An 18,363-nucleotide genomic window follows, 5' to 3' on the forward strand; every position below is an offset into this window, starting at 1 on the left:
AAAAGTGCTCCACAACGCCCTGTGACAGGTTAGGTTTAGGGATGGTTTTGGTCAGGGCACAATTTCGCAATTTCGCCAGATACAATGCAGGGAACATAGGACCCTTTTTTAGAAAAAGGGTCCTAAGTTCCCCGGTCGCATACAAAGACCCAGGAACAACCGGGGAACATAGGACCCGGGGAACATAGGACCCGGGGAACATAGGCACGCTCCCGCCTGCAGATAGCAACATTTTGGTGTCCTTTGGGAAAATATTTAGAAAGAAGACAAAAGTACACACAGTTGTACAACTATTATCTTTATGATCTTTTTTTTGTTAGTTTCTCTGTTACTGTGTGTGGCCAATTAAGCGACTTTTGGCCATACCTGGCTAGCGACTGAAAACATCATTTAGCAACTTTTTGGTTGTGAAGATAAGAGGTAAAAGCAGATCTGCCTGTTGGTCTTTCCACATTTTGCCATTTGGTACTTTGCACTCTTGTTGGTCACTCCAAGGCATTTGTCCCTGCCTTCAGCTAGTCACTTGGCTCTTTTGGAATATATTTCACTGTAATTGGCTCTCTCTCTCTTTCTCCTCAGTACAAATCAGTCTGTTCCCTTGCCATTTAGACATTTTCTTGATTCGATCATCACTGACCACTCTGCTCTCCTGCTGTCTATCAGACGAATCAGTTGATTCTCTGCTCTCAATTGTCTATGCTAGTAAGCTGTTATTCTCTGCTTTGGAGTGTTGATGCTGGGTTGCTAGTTTTCTAAATCACCTCACACACTTGAAGGAAGCAGCACCGATCATAAACACACAAACAAACTCACACACACACACACACACACACACACACACACACACACACACACACACACACACACACACACACACATAGTTGGTTTATCTGTTGTGATAGGCAAAGAGCCAATGTGCAAAGAAAGAAGGGAAATATGGATCATAAACGTTTAAGTGGAGGAGCTAGAAAAAAAATTCAGCAAGAAAAGAAAAAAAAGGAATCAGTTTTACTTGAGAGTGTTCCAAATATCTCCAGCTTCTTCAGTACAAAGACATCTGCTGAAAGCAATTCTATAAATGCTACTGCAAATTCAGCTAAGGTTAGCAATGCACCTGAGCTAGCATGTAGCTCCCAAGATCCTGAGACCACTACAAGTGTAGACACTGAACCAAATGCTTCTGATGCTTATGATTCAACCAATTCAGCAGTAGCCAGTTGCTCGGATGAATGTGAGGTCACTGCACCTCTGGACAGCATAGAAAATGAGCTGAATCTTTCTTCAACACCATCTACAGTGACAACTCTACCTAGTGATCCCGCTAAATGGGCTGAGACCCTCACTGAGTCAATGAAGGAAGTTCTTATTCAAAGAGGTGCAAAATCATTTCACAACCGTCACAGCCATTATCCAGCTTCTGTGAGGAACAGTGGGCTAGGAGGCAAAACCCGATGCCTAAACAATGAACATTTTACTTCACACTTGCCCAATGGACAACGAGTACAAAGAGAGTGGCTGATGTACTCTCCCTCTACTGGTAATGTTTACTGCTTTGCATGCAAACTGTTTTCCCCAAAAACGCATTCTTTTGTGACAGGCTATTGTGATTGGAAACACTCAGAAAGATTTGGTGAACATGAGCGAAGTGCTGAGCACATAACCTGCATGCAAGCAGTCTTGAACCGCGCCAAAGGTGCCACAGTTGATGCAGACCTGTTCAAACAGTTTCAGGCAGAGAGCAGCTATTGGAGGCAGGTGTTACAAAGAGTTGTTGCAGTCATTAAATTCCTTGCAGAAAGGGGCCTTGCATTTAGGGGTAAAAATGAATCGTTAGGGTCTCCTCTCAATGGGAACTACCTTGGTATTCTGGAGGTCCTGGCTGAATTTGATCCCTTTCTAAAGGATCACATCAGAAAGTTTGGGCAGATGGGTCGAGGTAATACCTCATATCTGTCCTCCACCATTTGTGAGGAATTCATTGAATTGATGGGTGCAAAAACCAAACAGGCTATAGCAGATGAACTGCAAGCAAGCAAATACTACTCTATCATTGTGGATTCAACCCCAGATTTATCTCATGTGGACCAATTGACATTCATATTCCGTTTTGTTAGCAAAGAGGGCAGTGTTGTTGAACGCTTTGTGGGTTTTGAGCCCATTACTAGCCATACAGGTGAAAGTTTGGCTAACTGTGTCATGTCTGTGTTGGAAAATCTAGGGTTAGAGCTGTCAAATTGCAGGGGGCAGGCTTATGATAATGCCAGCAACATGTCAGGGAGGTATAATGGGTTGCAGGCTCACTTAAAGAAAAGCAACCCATTAATACACTATATTCCATGTGCAGCTCACTCTTTGAATTTGGTGGGAGTCAACAGCATTGACAGATGTGGAAATGAAGTCTCTAAGTATTTTGACTTGATTCAGTCTATTTACAACTTCACAACTGCATCCACACACCGATGGGACAGGGTATTTGGCAATTCCAACATAGATCTCACACTTAAAGCTTTATCCAACACGCGTTGGAGTTGCCGTGCAGAATCTACCAAAGCACTGTGGCAGAACTACAGTAAAATAAAAGCAGCACTACAGGTTATTTCCACTGATGACACAGAGAAACGAGACACACGAACTGAAGCTGACAGTCTAGTGCGGAAGCTGGATTCACTTGAGATGGCCTTCATGGCAGGCTTTTGGGACACTGTTCTGTCCAGATTTCAGGCCACAAGTCTGCAACTTCAAAAAGCAGACATGGACCTTGGTACAGCAGTTAGATTGCTGGAATCTCTGCGCACCTTTGTTCTCTCCCAAAGAGATCTATTTGATCATTTTGAGCAGAAAGCCTTAAACATGTTGGGTGGCACCCCATCTTACAGGGCTGAACGGACGAGGAAACGTAAAAAGTTTGCTGATGAATCAGCATCCCCAGATGTTGTGCTTGAGGGAAGGCAACTGTTTCAAATAGAGACATTTATTGCCTCTATTGATCAACTGAGTTCAAGCCTTAATCACCGTCTGGAGGCCTACAAACATCTGAACAATTTGTTCAGTGTCCTTTTCTCTTTGGATACAGAGTCCAATGCTTCAGTCCTTCACAAGGCCAAGATTCTCACTGAATCATACCCATCTGACCTCAATGAAAGTCTTGGACAGGAGCTTATACAGTTCAAATCTTTTATACAGCTCAACAACACTGATGAGGAGAGGACCCCTTCAGGACTGCTCAAAACAATAATACATTTTGGACTACAGCCTACGTTTCCTAATACATACATTGCGCTACAGATTTTTCTCACTCTACCGGTCAGTAACTGTGAGGGAGAACGCTCATTCTCTCTTTTGTCAAGAGTAAAAAATGAGCTGCGCACAAGAATGACTCAGAAAAGATTAAATGCGTTATCTCTAATGGCAATTGAGAGTGAGCTGACAAGAGAGTTGGACTTCAATGATGTGGTGGATGATTTTGCAAAATTGAAAGCACGAAAGAAACCCCTTGCTTAAAGGTGCACTGTGTAAGATTTTTAGGTTATTTCCAGAATTCACCCATTCACTAATGTTAGGCTACCTGTTTTCATGAATACTTACCACCACCATAAAATTCTAAGTATCCATTATGACTTGGAGAATTGCACTTTTGCCATTTCTGGGAAGTGTCACCTGGATTGTGAAGATAGGATTGACTTTAGGCAGAAGCTTGGTGCTTTCTCTGGCAAACTGAACCTCAAGCTTCATTCTCTGCAGCTTTGCATTCTTGTGCAGACTTTCATCCACAAGGAACTTTTCAACTTCCCCACTATCGTGAAGGGGCCATCAAAAGATTTCAGTGTGTCCAGCATGTCTAGTCTCTTACTCTCCTTTCTTTGAGCCATCTCTTGTTTCTCATCTGCCCTACTCTCGAATTTTGCCTTCATGAATTTACTCCAGTTGAGTTCAACCTCCCTTTTTGCTTGTGCTGCTGCCTTGAAACCTCTGAAGCTCCTGGCTCTTCTGTAAAATTATTGACCTATTGACTGCGTTCAGTGTGCCCAACTTCTTCAGTTTGTAGTCCACCTTGCCACATTGTCTCTCCATCCCAATGTTGTGCACAGGGGTGCCATCAATGTTACTAGCCTGTTCACTGACAGGGTCCATTGGGAAGGTCTCCTCATCCATCCTCTGCCTGGCCAGGACAGTCTTCAGATGGGGCAGCATGAGATCTGTCAGCTGCTTCACTTCATCCAAGTATTCGGCAGCCACGTCTGACACTGAGTTCAGGACATGTCCAGTGCCTGTCCAGCCACTATAGCATTCTTGGAAATGGGCTATCTTGACCTGCATGCAGCCCTTGTACCATGAACTGGCCTACACCTTTCTTTGTGGTGCTCTCCGATGCACGTTATCATTTTACCTTTCTCCTTCTCCTCAAGCTTAACCACAAATAGATACAGACTTTGAGCCTCAATTTGCTGCACAGCTGCCGTTATGCCAATGTGTTTTCCTAAGATATTATTTTATTTTTAATGATAGAAGGGAGGAAAAGGGGGCAAAAATCATGTCCGATTTAGTTTTTTGGGTGGGTTGGGGGGTTTATTTCATGATAGCTACCAACTTCCAATACATAATATCTCTCAAATGACCCAATGCACCATCACTGAAGTGGGCGTAATCATTTTCAAAAATGTTTATTTTTAGGCCATTTATCCCCTCCCCCTGTGTCTGTGTGAAACCTGTGCTTGTCAGTGTCTGTGTGGTATACCTAATAGTGTGTGTGCAGTATGTGCACTCTTCTGTACAGTACAGTGTGCATGTCTGTTCACAGTATACAGTATTTCTTGCATAGTGCGTGCGTGTGTGTGCGCCCACACGCGCGGGGGGTTGAGGGGCCAAGACCATGTCAGGCCCAGGGGGCCAAAATTTCTTAATCCGCCCCTGAGTAGAGGACACATGAAGTGCTAAGGCTATCTACAGTGATGTGTTCATGCTATCAAGGTATAAGAATGGCTACATTTCTAACAGTTAGCTACCAAACGTACCGAGTACCACCTCACGCCATGTAAATATTTGCATTTTGATGTGATATAAAGAACTAAAATGCTATCCTACTAACAGTTAGCAACCTATCACCTAACAAGAAAGCGCAGAATGTGCTTAGGCAATTCTATAACTTTACTTAATGCTATCCAAGTATGGCAATTGTTAAATTGCTAATGGTTAGCATGTTAGCACCTACCGAAAGTACCGAGTACCACATGATGCCGTGTAAATATTTGCATTTTGAAATGAGTAAAAAAGCTAAAAGGCATACAGCAATCAGTTATTTTTTTGTGATATATGTTTTTCTCACAAAATGTCACCTCTTTTCTCCAAAAATGTCAACTTAAAGACCTACTGAAACCCACTACTACCGACCACGCAGTCTGATAGTTTATATATCAATGATGAAATCTTAACATTGCAACACATGCCAATACGGCCGGGTTAACTTATAAAGTGCAATTTTAAATTTCCCGCCACACTTCCGGTTGAAAACATCTAGATATGATGACGTATGCGCGTGACGTCAACGGTTGATACGGAAGTATTCGGACCCATTGAATCCAATACAAAAAAGCTCCGTTTTCATCCCAAAATTCCACAGTATTCTGGACATCTGTGTTGGTGAATCTTTTGCAATTTGTTTAATGAACAATGGAGACTGCAAAGAAGAAAGCTGTAGGTGCGATCGGTGTATTAGCGGCGGACTACAGCAACACAACCAGGAAGACTTTGAGGATAGCAGACACGCTAGCCGAACGACCTCACCTTGACTTCCTCCGTCTCCGGGCCGCCAACCGCATCGGTGATCGGGTGAAGTCCTTCGTCGTGCCGTCGATCGCTGGAACGCAGGTGAGCACGGGTCGTGATGAGCAGATGAGAGCTGGCGTAGATGCAGAGCTAATGATAAATGTTTTTAGCATAGCTCTGTCGAGGTTCCGTAGCTAAGTTAGCTTCAATGGCGTCGTTAGCAACAGCATTGCTAAGCTTCGCCAAGCTGGAAAGTATTAACCGTGTATTTACATGTCCAGAGTTTGGTAGTATTGTTGATCTTCTGTCTATCTTTCCAGTCAGGGACTTATTTGTTTTGTTTCTATATGCAGTAAAGCCCGATGCTATCACGTTAGCTCAGTAGCTAAAGAGCTTCACCGATGTATTGTCGTGGGGATAAAAGTCACTGTGAATGTCCATTTCGCGTTCTCGACTCTCATTTTCAAGAGGATATAGTATCCGAGGTGGTTTAAAATACAAATCTGTGATCCACAATAGAAAAAGGAGAGAGTGTGGAATCCAATGGACCCCTGTACTTAAGTTACGGTCAGAGCGAAAAAAGATATGTTCTGCACTGCACGCTAGTCCTTCACTTTCACGTTCCTCATCCCCAAATCTTTCACCCTCGCTCAAATTAATGGGATAATCGTCGCTTTCTCTGTCCGAATCTCTCTCGCTGCTGGTGTAAACAATAGGAAAATGTGAGCAGTCCCTCCGGTGTCGTCACGCTACTTCCGGTAGGGGCAAGGCTTTTTTTTATCAGAGACCAAATGTTGCAAACTTTATCGTCGTTGTTCTATACTAAATCCTTTCAGCAAAAATATGGCAATATCGCGAAATGATCAAGTATGACACATAGAATATATTTCGTTTCATCTTCATAATAGTAAATTAAAAGTTCATATAAAACATTTTTTAAAGGTTGTCATAATATTACGATTGATTCTTGAAACAAAGCATGTGTTTTGCTGTAATATATGAATAATAATATTATCACTAGGGGTGTTGGAAAAAATCGATTCGAATTTGAATCGCGATTCTCACGTTTTGCGATTTAGAATCGATTTCTCATTTTTTTTAAATCGATTTAAAAAAAAAAAAAATGTATTCATTTTTATTTTTTATTTATTTTATTTTTTTTATTAATCAGTCCAACAAAACAATACACAGCAATACCATAACAATGCAATCCAATTCCAAAACCAAACCCGACCCAGCATCACTTAGAACTGCAATAAACAGAGCAATTGAAAGGAGACACAAACACGACACAGAACAAACCAAAAGTAGTGAAAAAAAAATTAATATTATCGACAACAGTATCAATATTATTTACAATTTCAACATAGCAGTGATTAAAAATCACTCATTGACATTATCATTAGACATTTATAAAAATAAAAATAAATAAACAATAGTGTCACAGTGGCTTACACTTGCATCGCATCTCATAAGCTTGACAACACACTGTGTCCAATATTTTCACAAAGATAAAATAAGTCATATTTTTGGTTCATTTAATAGTTAAAACAAATTTACATTATTGCAATCAGTTGATAAAGCATTGTCCTTTACAATTATAAAAGCGTTTTACAAAAATCTACTACTCTGCTTGCATGTCAGCAGACTGGGGTGGATCCTGCTGAAATCCTATGTATTGAATGAATAGAGAATCCTTTTGAATCGGGGAAAAAATAGTTTTTGAATTGAGAATCATGTTGAATTGAAAAAAAATCGATTTTGAATCGAATCGTGACCCCAAGAATCAATATTGAATCGAATCGTGGGACTTCACAGCCCTAATTATCACACATTTCTTCCTGCACATTGTCTTTTATTAGGGATGTCCCGATACGTCATTTTCACTTTTGATACAAAACCGATAGGGAAGTCTTGCCTATTTGCTGATATCCATCTGATATCAGCATGAATAATACATATGTTTGCCTTATTTTGTTAGGAAAGCTATGAGCAAGTGATATGTTGAACTGCGCACACAACAAGGAGACGAAGCAGAAGAACGGGGAAGATACAGACATGGCGACGCCGTCGACGAACAAGATGAAGAAATACGCTTGCAAGTTCCAAAACGAATGGAAACAAGAATTTCAGTTCATCCAGGACAGTTCGAAGGGGAAGGGGTATGTTGCCTGTAAATTTTGTAGAACAGACTTCTCCATTGAACACGGTGGCCGAAATGATATACTCAGTCATGAACGGAGAGCGAAGCACATGGCGGCGGCAGCGCAGCACCGTTCACAGCCCAGTATTATGGGCCACCTCGCAAAATGTATTATATATATAATAAAATAAATATATATATATATATATATATATATATATATATATATATATATATATATATATATATATATATATAGGTAGAATTCACTGAAAGTCAAGTATTTTATACATTATATATATATATATATATATATATATATATATATATATATATATGAAATACTTGAGTTGGTGAATTCTAGCTGTAAATATACTCCCCTCTTAACCACGCCCTTAATCACGCCCCCAACCACGCCCCCCGCCACCAACCACGCCCCCAGCCCCACCCCCGACCACGCCCCCACCCCCCACCCCCCACCTCCTGGTATCGGAGGTCTCAAGGTTGGCAAGTATGATCTTAGTTGTAGTTTTTGTTAACAAATTCAGAGGTGTTGAAATCGCCATCTAAAATCGCTAATGCTAATCAGTAGCATGTCAGTAACATATATTTGGCATTGAGCTAGCACATTTATTTTAACAGAGATGTTATTTAGTATCTCATGGCCGTTATACTGACATACTTTATTACTGTATAGACTGCTTGTATCGGAGATATTTCATGCAGGCCAATATAAGCTGATTTTTATTTTTTTTTAATGTTGCTGATATCGGAGGGATATCCGGTATAAGTATCGCATCGGGACACCCCTAGTCTTTATTCTCTGACTATTACTATTTTTACTCTAGTTATAAGTTATAGTTTGTTTTTATTTTAATAAACATTTTCTAATTAATGACTTTTTAACTGTATTCTCAAGATATTTTATTTTGACTTTAACGTTTTTGTTCTTATTTGTGTGACTTAAATAATCTTAATGTACATTTTAATCAAATGATCCTCAATACTTGGTCTGATTATTTTGGTTAAAATAGGATTTCCTTCAATATATAATTCAAACAATGTTAAAAATGGATATATCCTAATGATTCTAACGGCATTGTAAAAACTAATGTGTCATTCAAATCTGCTGGTGTGTGATGTACAGTGTTTGACAATGGCCGCCAGGGGCAAAGCAAAGCACCATGCTAATAAATGAGGGCACGTTGGCATGTGTTTGTAATTTGTTAGCAGCGCCAGTTGTGAACGAGGAGCAGAAGTCTTTACCAGATCCAAGTTTATGCAAACAGGAAGAGAGGAGGCCTGTCGTCATGGAGGCAGCAATTGTTTCGTGTAATGAAGTAACACAAGACAATAGGCCTGTTTAACATTGTGTTATGACTGTGTGTCTTATCTACACACTGTCATAATAAGGTTAGATCTTGGATTACGTTTAGGGTACAATCCTGCTACCCTCTATGCCAATTTACCTTTTTGGAACTATACTTAATCCTATACTATACTCTTACTTGCTTGGCTTTCAACAAAGGCGGACACATTCCCCTCCCGCTCTTATTTCTCCTGCTTTGCTTCTTTGTCCTTGTCTTGTCTTTACTTTCTAAGAGCCTCACTGTTCTCCCAAGTTTAAAACATGGAATTGATTAACTGGGGCCTCATGCTCAGAAATGTGCGTGGCTTTCCTACTAAATATGGACTAGTGTTGTCCCGATACCAATATTTTGGTACCGGTACCAAAATGTATTTGGATACTTTTTGGTACTTTTCGATACTTTTCTAAATAAAGGGGACCACAAACATTTTTATTATTGGCTTTATTTTAACAAAAAATCTTAGGGTACATTAAACATGTTTCTTTTTGCAATTTTGTCCTTAAATAAAATAATGAACATACAAGACAACTTGTCTTTTAGTAGTAAGTAAACAAACCAAGGCTCCTAATTAGTCTGCTGATGGATGCAGTAACATATTGTGTCATTTTCCATTGTATTATTTTGTCAACATTATTAAGGACATGTGGTAGAAAGTGAATTATTAATCTACTTGTTCATTTACTGTTAATATCTGCTTACTTTATCTTTTAACATGTTCTATCTACACTTCTGTTAAAATTGAATAATCACTTATTCTTCTGTTGTTTGATACTTTACATTAGTTTTGGATAATACCATAAATTTAGGTATCAATCAGATACCAAGTAGTTACAGGATCATACATTGGTCATATTCAAAGTCCTCATGTCCAGGGACATATTTCCTGAGTTTATAAACATAATATACATTAAAAAAAAACCGAAAGAAGATGTTGTGATGCCAAAAAATATCAATGTAATAATAGTAGTATTGACTGGATACGCTCCTGTACTTGGTGTAGATCCACCAATGGCGTTTGTTTACATTGTGACGCCGGTGAGCTACGGTTTGTAATGAAAGATGTTTAGCTATTCCTCGTCCTGCAGGTATGATACTTGTAAGAAACGTACTTTATTTGTCGCCATGGAGGCGAGGATTAGTGATTTAGAAGTAGCTAAAACACTGCACTAGCTAGCTAGCCATGTCTTAAAGCACCTCTTCCTGAGGGCGTTTCAGTGTTATAACTTCACCTTTATTTTTACATTTTTGGCCAAAATGTGTCCGTTCTCCCTTTTCTGTCTTCACACTGTGTCTGCATGTAAGTACTCAGTGATTGTGCGCTGCCGAACATGCTCCTCTGCTCGTAAAACCAGCAATGTCATGACGTAACGATGACGGAGGGGGCGGGATGGTGGTGGATTGATACTTTTTAGAGGCGGTATAGTACCGAATATGATTCATTAGTATTGCGGTACTATACTAATACCGGTATACCGTACAACCCTAATATGGACGTACGATCAAATCCAGAAATTGACGTACGTCACTAAAAATTCTAATGTATGATAATGTTTGTACGCACAAATCCAAGCATATTTCTTTATTACATCGCATTCTACTTGGAATCGACCGCAGACGCCTACGTGGCTTGGCACTCCTAGACCACACCCCCTTATTAATATGCAAATCATATTGAAAGTAGCCATGTGACTGAAAAAGGCCCAATGAGGACTCAGAAGCAGGTGTTTCTTTCTCCACCTACAGAAAACAGCACACAGGCAAAAAATAATGGCCGGGCATCAGAGTTAGAAGAAGAAGATGGATGTACATCGCCAAAAAAGACGAGCATTTGAAAAGTTTGCTGCAACTGTCCCCTTTCTTCGCCGCAACCGTGTCCCTCCATGGATGACCATGGGGGTATCATGTATGATACGGAAAACTTTAGAAGGGCCGATGACTCTGATCCCCCTGATAGAAATATAATAACTTAGTAACTTAAAACAAAATGTGTTCATAGAGTATCCCTGCTGAACCCAGCGAGATTATAGTTTTGTGAAATAAAAAAATAATTTAAACATGCCAGCGTTATAAAAAAGGATACGAAAGACTTGTAACTGTTGTTTGATTACTCAACGTATTATTACAATATATGTCTGTCACAGACGTCCAGTACGTCCCTCCGCGCGGTCTTGTGTGCCGATACCCACTTTTGCTACTGCCCGCTACAGCAGGGGCGGATTAAGAAATTTTGGCCCCCTGGGCCTGACATGGTCTTGGCCCCTCAACCCCCCGCGCGTGTGGGCGCACACACACGCACGCACTATGCAAGAAATACTGTATACTGTGAACAGACATGCACACTGTACTGTACAGAAGAGTGCACATACTGCACACACACTATTAGGTATACCACACAGACACTGACAAGCACAGGTTTCACACAGACACAGGGGGAGGGGATAAATGGCCTAAAAATAAACATTTTTGAAAATGATTACGCCCACTTCAGTGATGGTGCATTGGGTCATTTGAGAGATATTATGTATTGGAAGTTGGTAGCTATCATGAAATAAACCCCCCAACCCACCCAAAAAACTAAATCGGACATGATTTTTGCCCCCTTTTCCTCCCTTCTATCATTAAAAATAAAATAATATCTTAGGAAAACACATTGGCATAACGGCAGCTGTGCAGCAAATTGAGGCTCAAAGTCTGTATCTATTTGTGGTTAAGCTTGAGGAGAAGGAGAAAGGTAAAATGATAACATGCATCGGAGAGCACCACAAAGAAAGGTGTAGGCCAGTTCATGGTACAAGGGCTGCATGCAGGTCAAGATAGCCCATTTCCAAGAATGCTATAGTGGCTGGACAGGCACTGGACATGTCCTGAACTCAGTGTCAGACGTGGCTGCCGAATACTTGGATGAAGTGAAGCAGCTGACAGATCTCATGCTGCCCCATCTGAAGACTGTCCTGGCCAGGCAGAGGATGGATGAGGAGACCTTCCCAATGGACCCTGTCAGTGAACAGGCTAGTAACATTGATGGCACCCCTGTGCACAACATTGGGATGGAGAGACAATGTGGCAAGGTGGACTACAAACTGAAGAAGTTGGGCACACTGAACGCAGTCAATAGGTCAATAATTTTACAGAAGAGCCAGGAGCTTCAGAGGTTTCAAGGCAGCAGCACAAGCAAAAAGGGAGGTTGAACTCAACTGGAGTAAATTCATGAAGGCAAAATTCGAGAGTAGGGCAGATGAGAAACAAGAGATGGCTCAAAGAAAGGAGAGTAAGAGACTAGACATGCTGGACACACTGAAATCTTTTGATGGCCCCTTCACGATAGTGGGGAAGTTGAAAAGTTCCTTGTGGATGAAAGTCTGCACAAGAATGCAAAGCTGCAGAGAATGAAGCTTGAGGTTCAGTTTGCCAGAGAAAGCACCAAGCTTCTGCCTAAAGTCAATCCTATCTTCACAATCCAGGTGACACTTCCCAGAAATGGCAAAAGTGCAATTCTCCAAGTCATAATGGATACTTAGAATTTTATGGTGGTGGTAAGTATTCATGAAAACAGGTAGCCTAACATTAGTGAATGGGTGAATTCTGGAAATAACCTAAAAATCTTACACAGTGCACCTTTAAGCAAGGGGTTTCTTTCGTGCTTTCAATTTTGCAAAATCATCCACCACATCATTGAAGTCCAACTCTCTTGTCAGCTCACTCTCAATTGCCATTAGAGATAACGCATTTAATCTTTTCTGAGTCATTCTTGTGCGCAGCTCATTTTTTACTCTTGACAAAAGAGAGAATGAGCGTTCTCCCTCACAGTTACTGACCGGTAGAGTGAGAAAAATCTGTAGCGCAATGTATGTATTAGGAAACGTAGGCTGTAGTCCAAAATGTATTATTGTTTTGAGCAGTCCTGAAGGGGTCCTCTCCTCATCAGTGTTGTTGAGCTGTATAAAAGATTTGAACTGTATAAGCTCCTGTCCAAGACTTTCATTGAGGTCAGATGGGTATGATTCTTGGCCTTGTGAAGGACTGAAGCATTGGACTCTGTATCCAAAGAGAAAAGGACACTGAACAAATTGTTCAGATGTTTGTAGGCCTCCAGACGGTGATTAAGGCTTGAACTCAGTTGATCAATAGAGGCAATAAATGTCTCTATTTGAAACAGTTGCCTTCCCTCAAGCACAACATCTGGGGATGCTGATTCATCAGCAAACTTTTTACGTTTCCTCGTCCGTTCAGCCCTGTAAGATGGGGTGCCACCCAACATGTTTAAGGCTTCCTGCTCAAAATGATCAAATAGATCTCTTTGGGAGAGAACAAAGGTGCGCAGAGATTCCAGCAATCTAACTGCTGTACCAAGGTCCATGTCTGCTTTTTGAAGTTGCAGACTTGTGGCCTGAAATCTGGACAGAACAGTGTCCCAAAAGCCTGCCATGAAGGCCATCTCAAGTGAATCCAGCTTCCGCACTAGACTGTCAGCTTCAGTTCGTGTGTCTCGTTTCTCTGTGTCATCAGTGGAAATAACCTGTAGTGCTGCTTTTATTTTACTGTAGTTCTGCCACAGTGCTTTGGTAGATTCTGCACGGCAACTCCAACGCGTGTTGGATAAAGCTTTAAGTGTGAGATCTATGTTGGAATTGCCAAATACCCTGTCCCATCGGTGTGTGGATGCAGTTGTGAAGTTGTAAATAGACTGAATCAAGTCAAAATACTTAGAGACTTCATTTCCACATCTGTCAATGCTGTTGACTCCCACCAAATTCAAAGAGTGAGCTGCACATGGAATATAGTGTATTAATGGGTTGCTTTTCTTTAAGTGAGCCTGCAACCCATTATACCTCCCTGACATGTTGCTGGCATTATCATAAGCCTGCCCCCTGCAATTTGACAGCTCTAACCCTAGATTTTCCAACACAGACATGACACAGTTAGCCAAACTTTCACCTGTATGGCTAGTAATGGGCTCAAAACCCACAAAGCGTTCAACAACACTGCCCTCTTTGCTAACAAAACGGAATATGAATGTCAATTGGTCCACATGAGATAAATCTGGGGTTGAATCCACAATGATAGAGTAGTATTTGCTTGCTTGCAGTTCATCTGCTATAGCCTGTTTGGTTTTTGCACCCATCAATTCAATGAATTCCTCACAAATGGTGGAGGACAGATATGAGGTATTACCTCGACCCATCTGCCCAAACTTTCTGATGTGATCCTTTAGAAAGGGATCAAATTCAGCCAGGACCTCCAGAATACCAAGGTAGTTCCCATTGAGAGGAGACCCTAACGATTCATTTTTACCCCTAAATGCAAGGCCCCTTTCTGCAAGGAATTTAATGACTGCAACAACTCTTTGTAACACCTGCCTCCAATAGCTGCTCTCTGCCTGAAACTGTTTGAACAGGTCTGCATCAACTGTGGCACCTTTGGCGCGGTTCAAGACTGCTTGCATGCAGGTTATGTGCTCAGCACTTCGCTCATGTTCACCAAATCTTTCTGAGTGTTTCCAATCACAATAGCCTGTCACAAAAGAATGCGTTTTTGGGGAAAACAGTTTGCATGCAAAGCAGTAAACATTACCAGTAGAGGGAGAGTACATCAGCCACTCTCTTTGTACTCGTTGTCCATTGGGCAAGTGTGAAGTAAAATGTTCATTGTTTAGGCATCGGGTTTTGCCTCCTAGCCCACTGTTCCTCACAGAAGCTGGATAATGGCTGTGACGGTTGTGAAATGATTTTGCACCTCTTTGAATAAGAACTTCCTTCATTGACTCAGTGAGGGTCTCAGCCCATTTAGCGGGATCACTAGGTAGAGTTGTCACTGTAGATGGTGTTGAAGAAAGATTCAGCTCATTTTCTATGCTGTCCAGAGGTGCAGTGACCTCACATTCATCCGAGCAACTGGCTACTGCTGAATTGGTTGAATCATAAGCATCAGAAGCATTTGGTTCAGTGTCTACACTTGTAGTGGTCTCAGGATCTTGGGAGCTACATGCTAGCTCAGGTGCATTGCTAACCTTAGCTGAATTTGCAGTAGCATTTATAGAATTGCTTTCAGCAGATGTCTTTGTACTGAAGAAGCTGGAGATATTTGGAACACTCTCAAGTAAAACTGATTCCTTTTTTTTCTTTTCTTGCTGAATTTTTTTTCTAGCTCCTCCACTTAAACGTTTATGATCCATATTTCCCTTCTTTCTTTGCACATTGGCTCTTTGCCTATCACAACAGATAAACCAACTATGTGTGTGTGTGTGTGTGTGTGTGTGTGTGTGTGTGTGTGTGTGTGTGTGTGTGTGTGTGTGTGTGTGTGTGTGTGTGTGTGTGTGTGTGTGTGTGTGTGTGTGTGTGTGTGTGTGTGTGTGTGTGTGTGTGTGAGTTTGTTTGTGTGTTTATGATCGGTGCTGCTTCCTTCAAGTGTGTGAGGTGATTTAGAAAACTAGCAACCCAGCATCAACACTCCAAAGCAGAGAATAACAGCTTACTAGCATAGACAATTGAGAGCAGAGAATCAACTGATTCGTCTGATAGACAGCAGGAGAGCAGAGTGGTCAGTGATGATCGAATCAAGAAAATGTCTAAATGGCAAGGGAACAGACTGATTTGTACTGAGGAGAAAGAGAGAGAGAGCCAATTACAGTGAAATATATTCCAAAAGAGCCAAGTGACTAGCTGAAGGCAGGGACAAATGCCTTGGAGTGACCAACAAGAGTGCAAAGTACCAAATGGCAAAATGTGGAAAGACCAACAGGCAGATCTGCTTTTACCTCTTATCTTCACAACCAAAAAGTTGCTAAATGATGTTTTCAGTCGCTAGCCAGGTATGGCCAAAAGACGCGAAATCTAGCGGCAAAGTCGGTCAATCACACTGACAGTGAAACAAATATTTTGAAAAGATAATAATTGTACACCTTTGTGCACTTTAGTCTTCTATCTAAATATTTTCACAAAGGACACCAAGGCAGCTTGCTAGCTATGATGGGAGCAACAATGTCTGATAGACAGCAGGAGAGCAGAGTGGTCAGTGATGATCCAATCAAGAAAATGTCTAAATGGCAAGGGAACAGACTGATTTGTACTGAGGAGAAAGAGAGAGCCAAGTACAGTTAAATATATTCCAGAGCCAAGTGACTAACTGAAGGCAAAGACAACAGCCAGATACCTTAGCAGAGACCAACAAGAATTCAAAGTACCTAATAGCAAGATGGCGAGACCAACACAATAAATTGTATTAGGATTTAATTTATTAACGTTAATCTTAACAGCCAAAAAGTTGCTGAATAATGTTTGTAGTCGCTAGCCAGGTATGCCCAAAACAAGAGTCGCTAAACCTAGCAGCAAAGTTGCTTAATTGCAACACACTCTAGGATTCAGGGGAATTAAGGATAATAAAAATATTAATTGTACAACTTTTTGTACTTTTTTTCTAGTTTTTTGAGTCGCCAGCCATGTATGGCCAAAAGTCGCTAATTGAATGCCAACGTTGCTTAATCGCCAACACACTGGGACTCACTGAAGGACTGACTGAATAAAAAAGATAATTAAGATAATTGTGTACTTTTCTCTTCTGATATTTTCTCTAAGGACCCCAAGCTATCTGCAAGCAGCAATAATGTCTGACAGACAGGAGAGCAGAGTGGTCAGTGATGAATGGCAAGGGAACAGGCTGATTTGTACTGAGGAGAAAGAGAGAGAGAGAGCCAATTACAGTGAAATATATTCCAAAAGAGCCAAGTGACTAGCTGAAGGCAGGGACAAATGCCTTGGAGTGACCAAGAAGAGTGCAAAGTACCAAATGGCAAAATGTGGGAAGACCAACAGGAAGATCTGCTTTTACCACTTATCTTCACAACCAAAAAGTCGCTAAATGATGTTTTTAGTCGCTAGCCAGGTATGGCCAAAAGACGCGAAATCTAGCGGCAAAGTCGGTCAATCACACAGTGAAACAAATAATTTTAAAAAGATAGTAATCGTACAATGTCTTGTACTTTTGTCTTCTTTCTTAATATTTCTCAAAGGACACCAAAATGTCGCTATCTGCAGGCAGCTTGCTAGCTATGATGGCAGCAACAATGTACCTTAGAGTGACTGACCAACAAGAGCTCAAAGTACCTAATGGCAAAATGTGGAGAGACAGACACAATAAATTGCATTAAGATGAAGAGAACTGTTGCTATTATTAATCTTAACATCAACCAGAAAGTCGCTAAATGTCACCAGCCAGGTATGGCCAAAAGTCGCTTAATTGGCCACACACAGTAACAGAGAAACTAACAAAAAAAAGATCATAAAGATAATAGTTGTACAACTGTGTGTACTTTTGTCTTCTTTCTAAATATTTTCCCAAAGGACACCAAAATGTTGCTATCTGCAGGCGGGAGCGTGCCTATGTTCCCCGGGTCCTATGTTCCCCGGGTCCTATGTTCCCCGGTTGTTCCTGGGTCTTTGTATGCGACCGGGGAACTTAGGACCCTTTTTCTAAAAAAGGGTCCTATGTTCCCTGCATTGTATCTGGCGAAATTGCGAAATTGTGCCCTGACCAAAACCATCCCTAAACCTAACCTGTCACAGGGCGTTGTGGAGCACTTTTTTTTGGCGAAATTGTGCCCTGACCAAAACTATCCCTAAACCTAACCTGTCACAGGGCGTTGTGGAGCACTTTTTTGGCGAAATTGTGCCCTGACCAAAACCATCCCTAAACCTAACCTGTCACAGGGCGTGCGGCAGCAGATAGAGCAACTCAAACGCGAACTTCCTTCCTTCGACAACTTAAACGCGTCTCTGTCATGCGTGTCTGCGTGCGTCTTACTTAGTCGCGCATTGGAAGCAGCGGGGAACATAGAACCCTTTTCTGGAAAAAGTGTTGTACGTTCCCCGCAGCGGGGAACATAGAACCCTTTTTTTTAAAAAGGGTCCTTAGTTCCCCGGTAGAGGGGAACATAGGACCCGGGTAACATAGGGACGGGGAACATAGGGATGACCCGCTGCAGGCAGCTTGCTAGCTATGATGGCAGCAACGATGTCTGCCAGACAGGAGAGAGTGGTCAGTGACGATCGAATCGAGAAAATGACAAAATGGGTCAAAGACCAAAAAGTTATT

The sequence above is a fragment of the Entelurus aequoreus genome, linkage group LG01 (assembly GCF_033978785.1).
Source record: "Entelurus aequoreus isolate RoL-2023_Sb linkage group LG01, RoL_Eaeq_v1.1, whole genome shotgun sequence".
Lineage (NCBI taxonomy): Eukaryota > Metazoa > Chordata > Actinopteri > Syngnathiformes > Syngnathidae > Entelurus > Entelurus aequoreus.